The following is an 18402-nucleotide window of genomic DNA, read 5'->3' on the forward strand; positions in this document are numbered from 1 at the left end:
GGGGCAGCTTGCTGTAAATTATTAGTACGTGATCATATGGAAACCTGGTCTGCAGTTTGTGTGATTCTAATTAAAAATTATGAAAATAAGTGAACTTAAGACTATTATGCTTGCAAATTATTTGGTAGTAGGCAAGCATGGTATGAGAGTGTGGCTCAATGGGGTACCAGAATAGATGAGATGCAGTTTCATTTCAGGGAGGCCATGAAAAGAGTAATAAATGCAAAAGATATCTTGGAAAGTAACACGTTGATTGGAAAACTTGGACGGGCAGTTTATATTCAGGGACTATATGAGGATAGGATAAAAATAATTGTTAGAGCTCAAGGGGAGTGTCTAACATTGTTGGAAGCCATTGATTTAGCAGCAATCGAAGAGAGTGCCATGGCCATGGATCGAGAAAAGTTCAAGGGGCAGCCCTCTAAAACAAATCCATGGAGTGAGTACCAAGTGTTTTAAGTGTTTTTGGGAAGATAACTTGGTGTGCGACTGTAGGCGCAAATATCAAGTAAGGCAAATCGATCAGACTCAGATGCCTACTCCAAGACAAGGTCAGAATAGAATTCCTTTTAAAGAGATTGATGTTTGTCACTTCAGAGGATATGGGTCCAGATGACGGAGTCCATCTCCAGTACAGTGCAGTCAGTACAACCTGACATGACATACTTCCCCATGTACACAAGGAAAACCAGGGACGTGTTTTACCTGTCACCACCTGGGACACTATGCCAGGCACTGTACACTGTACAGAGAGCTGATGGATGAATATTGCCTAGAAGACTGGGCAGGGAAATGAACATAAAACATAATGGAGCAGTCACTTTAAACTGCATCTGGCATTATACTTGCTGTGGACTGTACCAGCAAGAATGATTTTATTCAGTTGAACTGCAGAGATTTGTGTAACCTTCAGGTAAAGTTATTAATAGATAGGGGGTCTCATGTGAGTTTAATAAAAGAAGAAGCACTGAAGCCCAGGAAAACTGGGATAAAAGGAAAGCTGTCACTATACGAAGTATTGCAAATGAGGAGATCCGAACTGAAGGCAGAGTGAGATTAGTCTTGTACACTCTGCAGTTGACTGAATCTGTACAAAATTTTCAGGTCATTGGGGCAAGCATTGATTTACTCTTTGATGGACTTTTGGGAAGGGACTTCCTGGACCAGCACAGTGTAATTGTTGACTGCACCGACCAAAGACTTAAGATATGGAATGATTGGATTGAGTAGCAAGAGGCAGACAAATATGCCAAAATAGCTACATTGGGAGCTTTGCCAAACAGAATTACTGACACACGAGTTACAAGGAACCAGAGGTACACAAACAGGGAAGCAATAGAGCAGAAACCAGCAGCTGCACATTCAAGGAGGGGATGTTTACCCAAGCAAATAAACACAAGCAGAATTAGAGACACGGGCCCCCGGCAGAGGCAGCCAAACAGACCATTAGCACCTGTTGCAATTGACCAAACTAAGGCTATCAGAATCACAAAAAGAAAAGAATTGCAACCGTGAATTTCACCAGAAAGATGTGTTGCCAGGCAGAGGAGGAACAACAGTAGTCAGACGATAAGAAGCCAGCAGCAACAGCAACCAGAGGTTAGCACAGAAGTGCAGATAGGACCACAAGAAGAGCGTTTTGTGAAAGTAAGATTAATTCCGAGACAAGAAGTACGACCGGGTGTGTTCGCCCCAGATGCAATAGTGACCTTGCAGGATGGATTGTATGTTATGAGCATGATAAACACTCACGAAGAAGAAATTTGAATGCCAGTAGCAGAGTTAATGGCAAATCCTGTGCCTCCCCCAACTGACTGCAAAATCAGACATGTACGAAGAGACGCAACCGCTACTGTTAAGTCAACAAAAGGCCTTCTGCTAGAGAACATGCGAGTAGGTCATATGAATAGTGAAGAGAAAGAATCACTTACCAAATTGTGTGTTGTTTACAACAACGTGTTCCATTTACCGGGAAATCGGCTAACGCAAAAAACAGTAGTGAAGCACCAGATGCCACTACTGCCAGAGGCAGCAGGCAGGATTAGCAATCAATGGCCATACAGAATTCTGCACACCCAGCAAGAGGCACTGAACAAGGAGGTTGACAGTATAATATCCCCTAGTAACAGTCCTTATAACTTTCCTTTAATAATGTTGCCAAAGAAATTAGATGTGAGTGGACAACAAAAGTGGAGAGTGGTAGCCGACCACAGAAAGTTAAATGAGATATCTCTCAACATGGTGCATACTCTTCCCCATATTGATGAAATACTAGACAGTGTAGGAAAAGTAAAATACTTTTCCACATTAGATTTGGCAAAAGGATTCTACCAAGTGCTTATTGACAAAAAAGATCATGAGAAAACCGTCTTTAGCAAACCTACAGGTCACTTTGAATGTAATAAAATGGCCATGGGATTGAAGACTGCACCATCCATGTTCCAAAGATTGATGAAAACAGTGTTGACAGGGATACAGGGTAACCAAGTTTTAGTATATTTAGGAGATACAGTCATCGTAAGAACTTTGCTCGAGGAGCATAATGCTTGATTAGAGGCAGTGTTCAAATGACTGAGACAAAACATTTTAAAGTAACAGATAGATAAGTGCAAATTTCTGAGAAAGGAAGCCATTTTTTTGGGTCCTATGTTGATGGCCAAGGGGCTTCATCCAGATCCATCCAAAGTGGGAGCCATCAGGAAATACCCACAACTGCAAATGACAACACAGCTGAAAGCGTATTTAGGCCTGGTGAGGTACTACCGGCGTTTTTTAAGCAACTTCAGTAAGATAGCCAAACAGTTGTATGAATTGTTGATGATGGGAGTTCCATATAGCAAGGGGACTCCACAGGAAGAAGCTTTCCAACGGTTAAAGGAGCAAATAATTAGTCCACTTGTATTAAAGAACTCAGATTCTGAACAAGAGTTTATAGTGACCACAGACACTAGCCTTTACGCTATTGGTCTGTAATTAGTCAAGGACCAATTGGCAAGGATCTACCAGTAGCCTTTACATCCAGAACACACAACAAAGCTAAACAAAATTACAACACAGTAGAAGGAGAACTACTCATGATAGTGTGGGATGTGAAGTACTTCTGACCTTATCTGTTCAAAAGAGAGTTCAAGATAGTGACAGATCACAAGCTGTTCACATGGCTCGGTAGCATCTCTGATCTATCTTCCTGTCTGAAAAGTTTAGGCTGAAATTAGAAGAATATGACTTCCAGATTTTGTACAAGGAGGGGAAACAAAATAAGGTTGCAGATGCATTGTCTCACATTCGGACTGTACATGAAGCAGAAAGTGACACAGCAACTAGAGCAATAGGAAGCACCACATTTGGAGAAGATAACACTGTAGACACAGGCAGTGCAACAGACACAACAGCCCAGGCTGCCAGTGATGACTCGCAGATAAGGCTAGGAGACAACAGTAGCACCAAACTGTCAGAAACATGCCAGGGGAGCTGCCAAAAGAAGTAAATGAGGCCGATGTAAGTAACAAAGAGAAGCTAGCAATAATGAAGCAAATGCACATGTCTCCAATTGGAGGCCACCAAGGTATGGGTAGAACATATGAGAGAGTGAAGCAATATTGTAGCTGGCCAGGAATGAAGGCAGACATAGAGACATTTATTTGTGAGTGCAACAGTTGCCAGGAAAATAAAATTACACAGGCTAAGACTAAGCAACCATTACAGATAAAGCCCACCCCAGAATTTATATTCAAGAGATGTGATGTGGACATAATGGGCCCATTGTCACACATTTCCTACGGCATATTGTTATGGGGACATTCTTGCTTTGTCAGTGAAATTCTGAAAATTCAAAAAAAAGTAATCAGAATAATAAGCAAAGATAAGCCCAAGGAACACTGCCGTCCCCTCTTTATCAAGCACATGATATTAACTGTGGTGAATCTATACATCTACACAGCACTGCTTTATGTCAAAAGCAACTTAAATGAGTTCGAGACCAGAGAGAACATACATCCCCACAACACCAGAGGCAAACTGGACTTTGACATACCAAGACACAGACTCACAAAGACTGCAAACTCACACAAAATAATGAGTTTAAAACTCTTCAATAAACTTCCAGCATCTGCTCGGTCACTGACCAATAATATTTTCAAACGTAAGGTTTATGACTGGCTTCTCAAACACCCATTTTATAAGATAACAGAATATTTTGAAATAAGCATTGACATTAGTATATAAGAATATTCCTAAAAGAAAAGGAATTAAATTGTAAAAACTTTACTGTAAAGTTATTGTTAATTGAATATTTAATGTTTAGACCTATTCCGCTGTAAGTGGTCAATGGTGAGTAAACTGAAACTGAAAGTCACAGGTTGGTAATGAGTACCTTTTGACATTTCAAGATTTTCTGATGAAATTCATCGTGGCGGAGCTACTGGACAAACAGGATACAGATACCACAGATACCATCGCAAGGAAGTTGGTAGAGAACATTACACTAAAATTTGATATACCAATTGCACTGCTGAGTGATATGGGCAGTAATTTTGTGAGTGACATGATGAAATGTATGTGCAAACTGTCAAGAATTGAGAAGCTGTAGATGATGAGCTATCACCCACAAATGGAGCACTGGAGTGGACACACAGAACATTAACGGAAATGCTAAGACATTTTGTAAATAGAGATCAAACCGATTGGGATATGTGAGTGCCATTCACAACATTTGTATTCAATATGACTGCCCCCCCCCCCCCCCCCCCCAAATCCCTCATAGTGCTATAGGGTATATGCTGTTGGAATTATTCTTTGGCAGAAAATGCAACCTACCAGGACTTTTGCAAAAGAAGCCAGGGAATGTTACCTATAACTACTGTGATTATGTCACAGAGATATGCTAGAGGATGCAATTGCTACATCAAGAGGCCAGGACAGCCACACAAGAAAGTAAAGAAAAGAATAAGGTTCAGTACAATAGAACACAAAATCCCAAGACATTTAAAGTAAATGACTGAGTGTTATTGTATGATAGAGCTTATGAAGCAGTAGATCAAGGAAATTAGACAGCCAATGGAGAGGACCTTATCAAGAGGTCACTGTGGACAGACCAAATATGATAATTAGGATAAAGGGACAGAAATGTATGAAGGTACATGCAAATAGGCTGAAGGAATTCTTCTAATTACAGATGGCAGGAGTATGAGACTCGTGGGGACGGGTAATCGCTGGCAATATGGTAACCAGCATAGTGGGACAAACAGAGACAGTGAAGGACATACAGTTACAATGATTCCAGTCTGCACCTGGATTTATTATGACAACCAAGAATGATTAGTTTATACAGTACTACTTGGCGCATAGCGATATATTTTAATTTGAAGGACTTGCACAATAAGTTTAACAAGACTCTCCAAGCCGTGAACCTAGCGGTGTCAATCTGCATAATGAGATTACATACAGTGAAGTTGGTCACAGAAAAGTGTGAACATGCACAGCAAGCTGTAATGTGGTATGCAGAAAAAATAAGTAGAGTGAAAGAATTGATAGGGCAGTTAACAAGACAAGAAACCATCAGACAGAAAAGCGGAATTTTGAATTTTATAGGGGAAGCAAGTAAGATTTTGTTTGGCACTTTAGATGAGGAGGATGCATCATTTTTTAAGGCTAAGATAAATGTTCTGGAGGAACAGCAATGGGAATAACTAAGGCAGTCCAAGGACCAAGTGACAATAGTGAAAGCCTCCCTAGTGAGTTTTAATCAGACCGTCAATGTGGCCATGAGGAATAAGAAAATAATCACTGAAGGAGTTCAAAAGATATGTATACAGGTGGCAGATTACAAAAATAGTACATCTAAAAAGTTACTGCAAGCCTTAATTCTGATAACGGTGACAAAGTTGGTACAATTAACAGCAATGTTTAATGAGCTGGAAAGGGAATATGATTTGCTAATTATAGCCACATTGAACGCACAGAAAGAGTTGTTAGAGCCTCACTTAATAAACTTGGTATAGATGGTGTGATACTTAGAGTTACTTAAAGATAATATGAAAGACAAGAAGTTCCCCATTGTGCTAACTGAGGACCAGGGTTACCAACTGCTAGGTATTACAGATTTAGATGTATTTTTAGCTGGTAGTACTTTAAGCTATTTTCTAAATGTACCACTAGTGGATAGCAATGAGTATACTATATGTAAGGGATGGCCATTACCCACAGAAGCTGATACCACTAAGAGATTGTATACATATATTACTCCCACAACAGAATTCTTAATAACTGATGAAGCCAAAAGCTAGTATGTAAGTTGTCTCTTCCACAACTGGAATGTAAACGTATTAATAGTAAGCATTAGATGTGTAAGCAGAGTTTGTTTCTTATGTCTGCCTATGATCATGAGAGATGTAAAGTATGAATGATGCAGCTAGTTCAAGAGGTACCTAAGGATTGCAATCAAAAATACATAATTTTGAATGAAAGTATCTGGATGCAGACACAGGAGAACAAATGGTTATTGTGGCTCCCAAGGACTAAGGATTAACAGTTCTGTGTAATGAGTTACAGCTGATTGATGCCATAGTATGTGGTACCGGAAAGTTAACATTTCTAGGAAAATGTAGGGGCTATGGAGCTCAAATTCTGCTACAATCAGAGTGTATGCTACATAAAAATATAAGTAATGTAGATATAGTACCTTCCTTAAATACAGAAGTAGATTGTTGTATTACAGAAGATGAAAAACAGAAAAGTTACCTTTAGAGCATGTAGTTCATCAGATGAATGATCTGAAAGCTGCACGGCATAAGACTGATGAGTTGCCAGATGAAATTAATTATCAACAAAGAACTACCTTCAAGGGATGGTTGATGAGTGAGTATTCCACCTGGAGATACTCAGCATCCCCTATATTAATTATAATTATAATTTTGTGTTTTCTGTGTGTTTATTGTGATTGTTGTAGGAGTTGTGGTAAGAAATTGTATCAAATAGCCAGTACAGATTGTTGTACTAGAATTTGTGTAATAAGTACCATTGTAAATGAATGTTCCCCACAAACATGTGTCAGATACAGCCTAGCTCAGCAAACTGATGTGAACTATAAGAAGAATGAGCTGGGCTCTTATGACATTTAGGTCAACCCAGTATCCTGCATCAGCTGAACAATGACTAATAAGGACTACCAGTACTCTGCCAGGGAGGATTAGGGAGAATGACTCCCTCGTCCCTATAACAGATTCCCCACAATTACGCACAGATAAATGATAAATTCCCCTCACAGACTGGACAATAATGCTTGCAGCATTAGGGTGTTGAATTATTTTATAAATGTTTAACTATATTGTAAATGAAAAATAAGACCAGCTATACTCCTAATGATGTAAAAATATATGGAATGTCGTCCAATCCTGTTGACAATGAGAAAAATGAATGGTCACATGTGATGATGTACGTCATGTTGCATAATTCTGCTTACAGTGTAGAATAAATGTAATAAATGGAACCAGTGATCCAATGGCCTTACTGATGATGCAGACAGAAAACTTTATGGTCTCTGAGGACAGGTTCTACAAAATTTTTTGTGGGGGATTGGAGGTGCTATGAAATCCGCAGGGATGGAGTATGGCATTAAGTTCACAGTTGTAAGCTAGGGGCTGCTTGGGAAGATGATGGTGGAGTTGGGCCAGTCGGGTATTTGAACAGTGACAGACTGGTGATGGCCAATACATAGGCTAAGTACACATGGAAACAGCCTCTGGTCAGCCAATGCATGACCGAGGTCTCATATAGCAGCTCGAGACAGTGACACAAGTGCCTCGTGAGTTTCCCATATATGGTAATGTACACACCTCATTGGTGATTTCTGTCAAAGGGAATGTTCTAGAAACTTGATGAGTGCTATAAAAAGGGAACCAGCCCCAACCCAAGGGGGAGCACAGTTGGCAGTCATCTGGGATGCTATCCCTGTGCCAGGCATTTCCAGGCTGAGGACTTAGAACAGTTAGTCATTTTGGAATCAAGATAATACTGAGAAGATAGTCTCAGAACCATGAGATAGAAGGCAGCTGACAGTTAGAGTTATGTGAACCCGTATATTGTAACATTATAAATTGAATAGAAGCTAAAGTCAGTAGTGCCGTAAGTGAACTTCCAATGAACTTTATTAGTCTGAATTTGATTAGACCTGAGTTTCCTTTTGCTGTTCATCAAGTTCTGAGTCCCTGAACACCCACTTTAGCTTGTAGATTCTTTAGAGGGTGGAGTTCTGCAAGCTGCCTTTGTGAAATTTGCCCATCAATTACATTGATCAAGGTAAGCCCTTTTAATTACAATGTGTCTTTCTCACTCCCTCTCGGGACATGACAAAATTACTTTCTATTACTTTACATTATCATTTTATAAATGAATCCAGAAATTAACATAATAAATACTGTCAAATTGCATGAATAAAAATAGAAATTTTAATTGTTCAAATATTTGGTAATTTCAATAGAAAGTAAGTCCAACTGTACATTCAGAGCTAGTACATGTCGACTGTAACAGTGAAAATAAAGTAATTTCTTTTTATAGATTTTAGCTTGAATTATAACACATCATGTACAAAATCATATGAAATTCTTTTAGAAGAACAGCTGAGATTAAAAAAAAAAAAAAAAAAAAAATCGTATTGATTACTTCTGTTGAGGAAAGCAAATGGTTTGAGAACTCACATGGGAATCCCTGTAGGAAAGGCAACATTCTTTTTGAGAAACAGTATTGAGAACATTTAGAGAACCAACATTTGAATCTGACTGTTGAATGATTCTACTGGCACCATACGCTGCATGTAAGGACCATGGAGATAAAATTTGAGAAATTAGGGCTCATATGGAGGCATATGGGCAGTCATTTTTCCCATGCTCTTTTTGCTTGTGGAACATGAAAGGAAATGACTAGTAGTGGTACAGGGTACCCCCTCCCATGCACCATACAGTGGCTTGCAGAGTATCTATGCAGATGTAGGTGTACCATCTGGATTATAATAAACTATGATACATTTTATGAGTCTGTAAGTAAGACAATGTCTTTAACAAAAATTTGGTCAAGAGGAACCTCTCTCTTATGAAGATGCAACAGTTTGAAAATATTTGGTTGTTGTAAAGTGTGTAGAATTAACAAAAAATGAGAGCTAACCTTTGTTAGGGAATGTAAAAGGCAAACAACCACAGAGTTTGACAGAAGCATCCATATGACGCTCCATTAAACAGTTTTTGTATGTATATCTTTTCATTGTAGCTAGTTTCAATTCATCTTCAAAATAGCAGCCATCATAGCTTCGTTTGTATGGCTGAAGGTCTCTTACTGCCTCTTCAGTGTCTATAATCTGTAGAAAAAAAAATACTTTGATATTGTTACAACACTTTTTTAATAAAAATGAAAGTAGCATTTAGTATTTTCTCATAAAGATTTGCACTAACTGAAGTAGCTACAGATACTTGGAGTCATGCTTACTGGAGGCTCAACAGAACTACAATGAAGTGACAAAAGTGTCAGACCTCCTTCCATCTACCATAGTGCAGCAACTTTATGTGGCATGGACTGAACAAGCCACTGGCAGTTCCCTGTAGGAATATTGAGCCATACTGCCCTATAGCCATCCATAATTGCAAAAGTGTTGCCAATGTTTGATTTTATGCATGAACCAACTTCTCAATTATGTCCCATAAATGTCTGATGGGATTCATGTCAGGTGATCTGGGTGGCGTAACCACTCATTCAAATTGTCCACAATGTTCTTCAAACCAATCACAAACAACTGTGGGTAGGTGATGTGGCACACTGTAATCCATAAAAATTCCATCATTGTTAGGGAACATGAAGTCCAAAAATGGCTGTAAATAGTCTCAAAGTAGTTGAACATCCAGAGGACCAGTCTAGGCCATAAAGACAGCACGCACCATTATGGAGCTACCAGCAGCTTGCACAGTGCTTTGTTGACAATTTGGGCTTTGTTGGGTCTGCACAACACTCTAACCCTACCACCAGCTCTTACCAACTGAGATTGGGAGTCATCTGACCACGCCATGGTTTTCCAGTCATCTAGGGTTCAACTGTTACAGTCACAAGCCCAGGAGAGACACTGCAGGTGATGTTGTGCTATTAGTACAGGCAATCGTCTCCATCATCTTCTACCAGGGCCCATGAATGCCAAATTTTGCCACACTGTCCTAACAGATATGTTTGTCATACATTCCACTCTGATTTCTGTGGTTATTTCAGGCAGTAATCAGTGTTTCACATCTCTTAGCACTGACAGCTCTAAGCAAATACTGCTGCCCTGGGTCATTAAGTGAAGGCCATCAGCCACTGTGTTGCCATGGTGAGAGGTAATGCCTGAAATGTGATATTCTCAGCTCACTGCAGACACAGTGGCTCACGGAGTATTGAATTCCCTAACAAGTTCTGAGATGTAATGCCCCACCATCTAGCTACAACTACCATTCCATATTCAAAGTCTGTTAATTCCTGTTGTGTGGCCATAATTAATCTGAAACCTTTCCACATGAATCAACTGAGAACAAATTACAGCTCTGCGAATGCACTGCCCTTTTTTTACCATGTATATGTGATACTACCGCCACCTGTATATGTCCATATTGTTATCCCATGACTTTTGTCACCTCAGTGTATTATGGAATTGTACAAAATAATGTATTTTATATAGACAAATATCTATGAATTATACAGTACTTAAGAATTCCAATTTCAGTTTTAAACATGCTGTATTTAGAGACACAAGCAAATACTTTCTTCTACAAAAACCTGTATTAACATATTTAAACCTTAACAATTGTTTCACATTAACAATTCCATTCTTATAAATAAGAATAAAACAATGTGTAGTAGTCAGTCCTCTTGTTAATATAGCATTGAAATGTCTAGAGTGAAATACAAATGCCACATGGATCACATACCTGTGGAAGACCAAGGTGAAATATCTGTCCTTTTATTTATATATTTATTTATATTTTCTTTACAAGCTGCCAGCACAATTACAGCTTTTTTAAACATCACAAACAATTATATAACCAATAATTAAATTTACAAAAAAAAGTTTTGTACTACAGTTGTTGTGAAGTGATTGTGCATCATTATAGAAAATATATTCAAGACACAAAGTGTTCATGCTAAGCCACATTTTTGCTCACATTTCTTTATTCTTTGGTTTTTGTAATTATTCCTTGTATTGGTTCTTACTATGTATTCTCAGACTGTTTAATTCTTTTGTGCACTATGCTATTAAATATTGCAATAATGCAAATTTACTTTAAACTGCAAAATTTTTGGCAACACTGGTGCAATCCCAGTGATCCTGGGCACCAATCAATGTAATATCTGACAATAACTGATGCAATACCCAGAGTTAATCAATGTTTCATACAGTTTCTCTCTGAACATTGAGCATGAACAAAGAGTGCCAGCCAGTGATGCACAGTCCATGCATTGCACCATAGTTCCCTCTCAAACATCAAGCATGAATCAACTGCACCTTCCATGTCATGTACTGTCCATCTTCTGAATCATAATTTTGCAATGTCAGATCTGCCACTGACTGTTGATGTGCCTCTGAGCACGTTGATTAACACAGTCTTGGTCAAACTAGAACCATTCTAGCAACAAAACCCAGTATTGTGGCTTGCACAGCTCAAGAGCCAGTTTGTAGTAGATCATGTCACCACTGATGAAACTGAATACACTTACATTGTTGCTGTGTTAAATGAAAGCAGGGCTACAGAAGTGCAGAACACTTTGTCAATACCATCAAGAACCAACTGATACTTGACCATTAACAATGCCCTATTCACTCACCTGTCACAGTGCATAGCGTAGCATCTAGAGAAGGTACTGCATGCTGTGGATTTAAGTGACCACATTCACTCATAGTTACTTATCAGTTATGGGCTCCAATGAGTGACACTGTGAATGAGGATATCCTACAGAACATCTGGATCTTGTGCCTACCAACAAACATGCAGAAAATACTCACTGTATGCAGCAGAAGATCTTGTTGCCCTTGCACGAAGTGCAGACCACACCACAGAAATGTAACTGTCCATAGGTATAATAGCTATTGGCTCACAGTCAGATAATATTTCCATATCATTAAAGGCACAAATTGCTGAACTTACTGTGCAAGTTGCTGCTCTGTAAACACATCATTCTAGTCACCAGCCACAACACCAGCAGTCACTGAGGAAATGCAACAGACTGTCCTCAGCCATGATGATTTGCTTGTATCTCAGGTGGTTTGGCTCTGAAGTACAGTCCTCTGTCAAAAATCAAACAGAGGAAAACCCATGATGGAACGTAACAATTATGAGACAGAAAGTTGCTGCTCACCATATAGCGAAAATGCTGACTCGCAAATAGGCACAACAAAAAGACTCTCACAATTAAAGCTTTAACCCATTAAGGCCTTCGTCAACACTTGGCACACTTACACACACACACACACACACACACACACACACACACACACACACACACACACAAATGCAACTCACATACACATCTGCACAAGTTGCCAGTCGTGTGTGTGAGTTGCATTTGCATGAATGTGTGTGTGTGTGTGTGTGTGTGTGTGTGTGTGTGTGTGTTTGTGTGTGTGTGTGTGCACGTCTAATGCTGATGAAAGCCTTAATGGCTGAAAGCTTTAATTGTGAGAGTCTTTTTGTTGTTCCTATCTGCGACTCAACATCTCCAAAATATGGTGAGTAGCAGCTTTCCTTCTCATAATTCGTACAGTCCTCTATGTGAGATAGAAAGTGTGTCCAGAGGTCAGTAATGACAGTGACTGGCTTCCCACATGTCAGCTGTCAACTATTTGTCACTGAGTTTGATACAAAACTACAATTCTTAATGGATGCAGGAGTATTCATCTTCCTATTTTACTCACCTGAGTAGTGATCACTTTTGTCTCTCGGCCACCTATGGTTCTGTCATCCAGATATATGGTCATATGACACTGTCACTAAACCTAGGCCTATTTCACAAGTAAAAATTTATTGTGGCAGATGTGATGCACCCTATCCTTGGAGCAGACTTTCTATCATTTTATGGCCTGTTACTGGACCGTTGTCATTATTTTTGTATGTCCATCCTTGTGAGTGGAGGTTTGAGGGACTTCAGCTGTTCACTTACGAGTAAAGTGGAACACCTATAGCTGTCCTTATGATGTTATTTATTGTATGACTACCAGTTTTGTTACTTCAGTGCACCACATTCAGGCCTTAACTGATGCTAATGGTGTGAACTCCATCCATATACATGATTCAGCAATGGCTAACATTTGTGAACTGGTTTTTGCAGACTACTTGTGATAACAGTGTTTTGTCTCCAATCAAAAACTACCAACTGGTAGTTGGCCACTGATGAATCATGTATACAAATGGAGTTAAACCCTCAGCATCAGTTAAGGTCTGAAAATGGTGTACTGAAACACTGGAACTGGTAGCCATATGATAAACAATGTTGTAAGAACGGCAGTAGATGTTCCATTTTATTATATTCGTCATTGGACAGTCATAAACATGTATGCTATGGAGATGATACTGCTGTGCAAATGATCGCAGATGATTCTCCATACAAAGATCCTCTTAAACAGTTCCTGGAGATAACTCAGCAGCTATCTACACTAGTGCCAGTTCAGCATTCTACAGTACATTGCATACTGACAAAACCAGGACCACCAATTAAGGCTCAAATTTGTCACCTGACACCAGGAAAGTTGAAAGTAGTGAAACCTAGAGTTTTCCTTTATGGTTGTGCAAGGAATCTGTCCACCTGGTGAGCAGTGTCTGGTCCTTGCTGCTACACGTAGTTCCCAAGAAGACTAATGGGAGGCATGCTCAATGCTACAACACTTCCTCAATGCTATGTGGTTCCACATATTTAAGACTTTGCATTCAACACCCATGGCAAGCATGTCTTTTCCACATCAGATCTGGTAATTGTGTTTTATCAAGTACTCGCTGTTCCAGAAGACAAAGGTAAAACCACCATCTGTAGCCCATCCAGTCTCTGAATTTATGAAAATGTCTTTCAGATTATGCAGTGCTGTGCAGATCTTCCAGCATTTTATGGATGAAGTAACACAAGACCTTGACTTCTGTTATGTTTACATTGATGGTGTCTTGATGGTGCCCATTTCCAAAGCTGAACACCTGGAACATTTATGCCATGTCTTTACTTATCCACAAGGATGACTCATAACTCTGTCAAAAACATCTTTTAGGCATTAGAAGTTACTTCTGGGTTAGTTCACTTCTGGGTTACACTATAAATGCCCAAGGCATACAGCCACCACAGGATAAAGTAGAAGCCACAACAAACTTTGCCCAGTCTGTGACTGTCCATGAGATACGACGATTTCTTGGCATCATTAATTTCTACCACTGCTTCATGGGCAACCCTGGACTCTTGGTCCACCAAAACCAAGTGACAATTTGCCATGGACAAGCAAAGCTGAGATAGCCTTCAACAATATGAGGACTGCGGCCAATAGGCTTGCACTGTTAGCGCATCCTATCCTGCAAGTGCCACACCTTAATGGTTGATGCATTTGTGACTGCAATAGGTGCTGCACTTCAGCAACAAGTAGGTGAACATTGGCAGCCCTTAGCTTTCTTTAGCCAGAAACTATCTTCACCACAGAGAGCTTGCCAATGTATGATCATGAACTGTACACGGTGTACAATTCAATAGAGAAATTCTGGCACATGGTCAAAGATGAACACTTTATGCTTATCACTGACCGCAAGCCACTGACATATGCTTTCTATCAGAAACTGGATAAAGCTCACCACATTACCTATACCACATACATTATACAGGGCAATTTATGACTCATATAGTGAATATCATGGGGAAACTGATGTGTCAGGAGATGCCCTCTCTCATGCAGAAGCAATTACAGGTGCAGTTGATTATGAAGCACTCACTTTGGCACAGCAATCTGTCTATGAATTCTAAGATTTACTAACACAGCCATCTAGTCAGCAGCTCCATCATGTCCAAGTACCACCATCAGTTGTGTTGTAGTGTTGTGATGTCTCCACATCGAACCACAACCAAGTGTCATTGTTAATGTTTGACAATAGACAACTGCAATCCTGCAGGATTTATCTCATTCAGGGATCTGAGGTATGATAAATTTGCTTAGACAAATTTTTGTGTTGCCAAATGTCGGCAAAGATTACAAAGCATTTGTGTACTAGTGTATGGCCAGTCAGTGGAATAAGATCAACCGCCCTGTCAGTGCACCTTTGACACAGTTGTCACCTGACCACTGATTTGACACATACATTTTGACATAGTCAAACATTTATCAACATCTGAAGGATATACTTACTGCCTGACTGCCATCAACCGCTTCACTCATTGGTGTGAAATCTTTCTCATACTTGACATTATTGCTGCAACAGTTGGAACCACATACTTTTATGGATGGATTTCTCATTTCAGTATGCTCTTCGCATTACCACAGACCAAGACAGACAGTTAGAATCCTACCTGTTTAAGGCATTTTCCACCCAATTAGGCATGAAGTGTATTCAAACAAAGGCTTATCACCTGGCAGCAAATGGTTCAGTGGAATGTATGCAATGACAGTTAAAGGTATCCTTTTGATATCACAAAGTTGGATGGAAATGCTACCAATTGTCCCCCTGGGACTCTATGCATCTGTCAAGGATGATCTGAAATCTACAGCAGCAGCTCTTGCCTATGGCCAATCAATCCAATTGCCAGGTGAGTTCCTCAACAATATGTTCCTTCTCATCCTGTCCAGTAAGTCTCTCCTGACTCAGGGTTCCGGGCAACTTTTCTAAACTGTACCCCTTTTCTTAAATCTCTCCAGAACTTTCCTTCGCCCCTCTTCCTTCCCCTTTCTCTTCCGCCAGGAGAAGGAGCCACTGGCTCCAAAAGCTTGTGAAAGTTAAATTCTTTTTGTGTGTGTGTTCCCCTGGCCCTGTTCGGTGAGTAGATTTTTTAATCTGTGAATTTGCATTATATTATTAAAAATTGATTATTTTCATTGCTATAAACACTTATCCCATTGTTCAACAAGGCACTGAAATCCTGCAGTGGAGAATTCTTGTGACAGCGTTTGAGTCTAACAAATGACCTCTTGGGATATGACAAGTTTATTTGGTTCCTTAAATTGCTGCAACCCACAAGACCGATGTTTTGTGGGAGTAGAGAAATAACCCTACTTGTGGATACAATATGCCACGACTGGATAACCAGGGTGGGCTGGGTGATCCTTGTTTCTGATTTTTTTTCTTGTCATTTACTGAATTCCTATGTACAATTGAACACAAATTTCTATTAATTACAGTTCTTACCATATATGAGATGAATTTTACTGTGGATGTGCTCTGAAAACAGCCCCTCAACTCACAAAAACACATTGTTCTAGTTGGGTACATACTCGTAGCACATTTGACATCTTGGTCTGAATTCAGATCATTAACCATTGGCCTTGGAATACTGTGAACTAGCTACCTTCTGCATGACATGTGCTGCTACCTTCTAGATAAGTATAGGCACAAAATTTAAAACAATGTGTATGGTATTCTGTGGAATTCAGAAAAGCTGGCATTGTTGGCAAGGATCCATATGGCACAGACTGTGAAGCAGTCATTGAGATGAGGGATATCATGTTTGGCAGCGTGTCCAGCAACAGGGTGGTCCACTTGTTTTTTGGCTACAGTTTGCAGTGGCCACTCATGGAGACAGACAGCTTGTTGGTTGTCATGCCTGCATAGAATGCAGCGCAGTGGTTGCAGCTTAGCTTGTAAATCACACGACTGGTTTCACAGGTAGCCCTGCCTTTGATGGGATAGGTGATGTTAGAGATTGGACTGGAGTAGGTGGTGGTAGGAGGATGTATGGGACAGGTATTGCATCTATGTCTATTACAGAGGTATGAGCCATGAGATAAGGGATTGGGAGCAGGGGTTGTGTAAGGATGGATGAGTATATTGTGTAGATTTGGTGGATGGCGTAATACCACTGTAGGAGGGGTGGGAAGGATAGTGGGCAGGACATTTTTCATTTCAGGGCATGACAAGAGGTAATTGAAACCTTGGTGGAGGATGTAATTCAGTTGCTCCAGTCCTGGATGGTACTGAGTTACAAGGGGCATACTCCTTTGTGGCCAAAGTCCCACAGTGTGGTTTCAGTTATCTGAGAGCTCAGACATGTGTGCAAGTTGCATTTCTGTGAGTATGTATGTGCGTGCATGTATGTGTGTCTATTCCTGACAAAGGCCTTAATGGCTCAAAGCTATAATTGTGCAAATCTTTTTGCTGTGCCTATTGTGATTCGGCATCTTTGCTATATGGTGAGTAGCAACTTTCCTTCTTTGATATTGTTACATTCCATCCTGGATTCTCCATTGTTTGATTCCTACCTTAGAAATAATTCACTAAAAACAAAAGTACTACAAATTTATAATACCTGTGGCCACATAGGAAGAAATAGTTCATGCCCAGTAGGTATAATCATCTGCGGTACACTCTCATCTGGGTAGCTGTAAGAGTAATGTAGCATGACCTAAAACACAAATATTTTATCTTACTTTATTGTTCTAATCAAAACAAAACTAGGATTATTTTATGATGGGCTGTTTTTGTACAGTCTGCACTAATACCAAGGAAATAAAATAGCACTAAAAGACCCAAAGTAACTTTCAACTCAATCAGTGATTCAGTTAACAGGTAGCTACATATTCTCTGTGCAACAATAATTGCTTCTCATGTATGATAAGAATGTCATCTATGTTTGTCATATATATACTTTTGGATTAAAGGAGACCCTGCACCAAAAAGCAGAAACACTGAGTTGTTGCCAGGCACACTCAAAAGAAAGAAAACTTGCTAGCTTTCAGAGTCATCCTTTTAAAAGCTAGAATAAAATGCACACACACACACACACACACACACACACACACACACACACACACACACACACAGTGGCTAAGAGCTCAGGTGGCAGCCTGTTTGTCAACAAAGATTGCAGGAGGGAAGGTTGGCATGTACAAAGGCTAGGCACGTAATGCACAATGTGGCAGTTGGTGGGGATCAGCGCACACTGAAAGTGGCATAGGGACATGAATTGGGAGGGGTGACAGGGTGAAGGAGGGGGACACTGGGTTACCTAAGACTGAGGACAGGACAGTTACAGGAGTGGAGTATGTGTAGTAAGGATAATGCCCATCCGCATAGATCAGAGAAGCTGGTGGCGGAAGGAAGGATTCAGATGGCCTGGGTTGTGAAGCAGCCATTGAAATTGACCATGTTGTGTCATCTACAAGTTGTATCAGTGGGTGGTCAACATCATTCTTGGCTACAGTTTGGCAGTGGTCATTCATTCTGG

The 18402-nt window shown here is 40.0% G+C and overlaps 1 long non-coding RNA gene across 1 annotated transcript; it reads right to left on the reverse strand.

Annotated features, from left to right (window-relative positions):
- Positions 1 to 9155: 9155 nt before the first annotated feature.
- LOC126263026 (uncharacterized) lies at positions 9156 to 17579 on the reverse strand. The gene is made up of 2 exons (XR_007546798.1): positions 17485 to 17579; positions 9156 to 9346 (listed from the first exon to the last, which is right to left on the reverse strand). It is a non-coding gene; the product is annotated as an uncharacterized LOC126263026 (long non-coding RNA).
- Positions 17580 to 18402: the final 823 nt, after the last annotated feature.

Source organism: Schistocerca nitens, chromosome 6 (assembly GCF_023898315.1).
Source record: "Schistocerca nitens isolate TAMUIC-IGC-003100 chromosome 6, iqSchNite1.1, whole genome shotgun sequence".
Taxonomy (NCBI): domain Eukaryota; kingdom Metazoa; phylum Arthropoda; class Insecta; order Orthoptera; family Acrididae; genus Schistocerca; species Schistocerca nitens.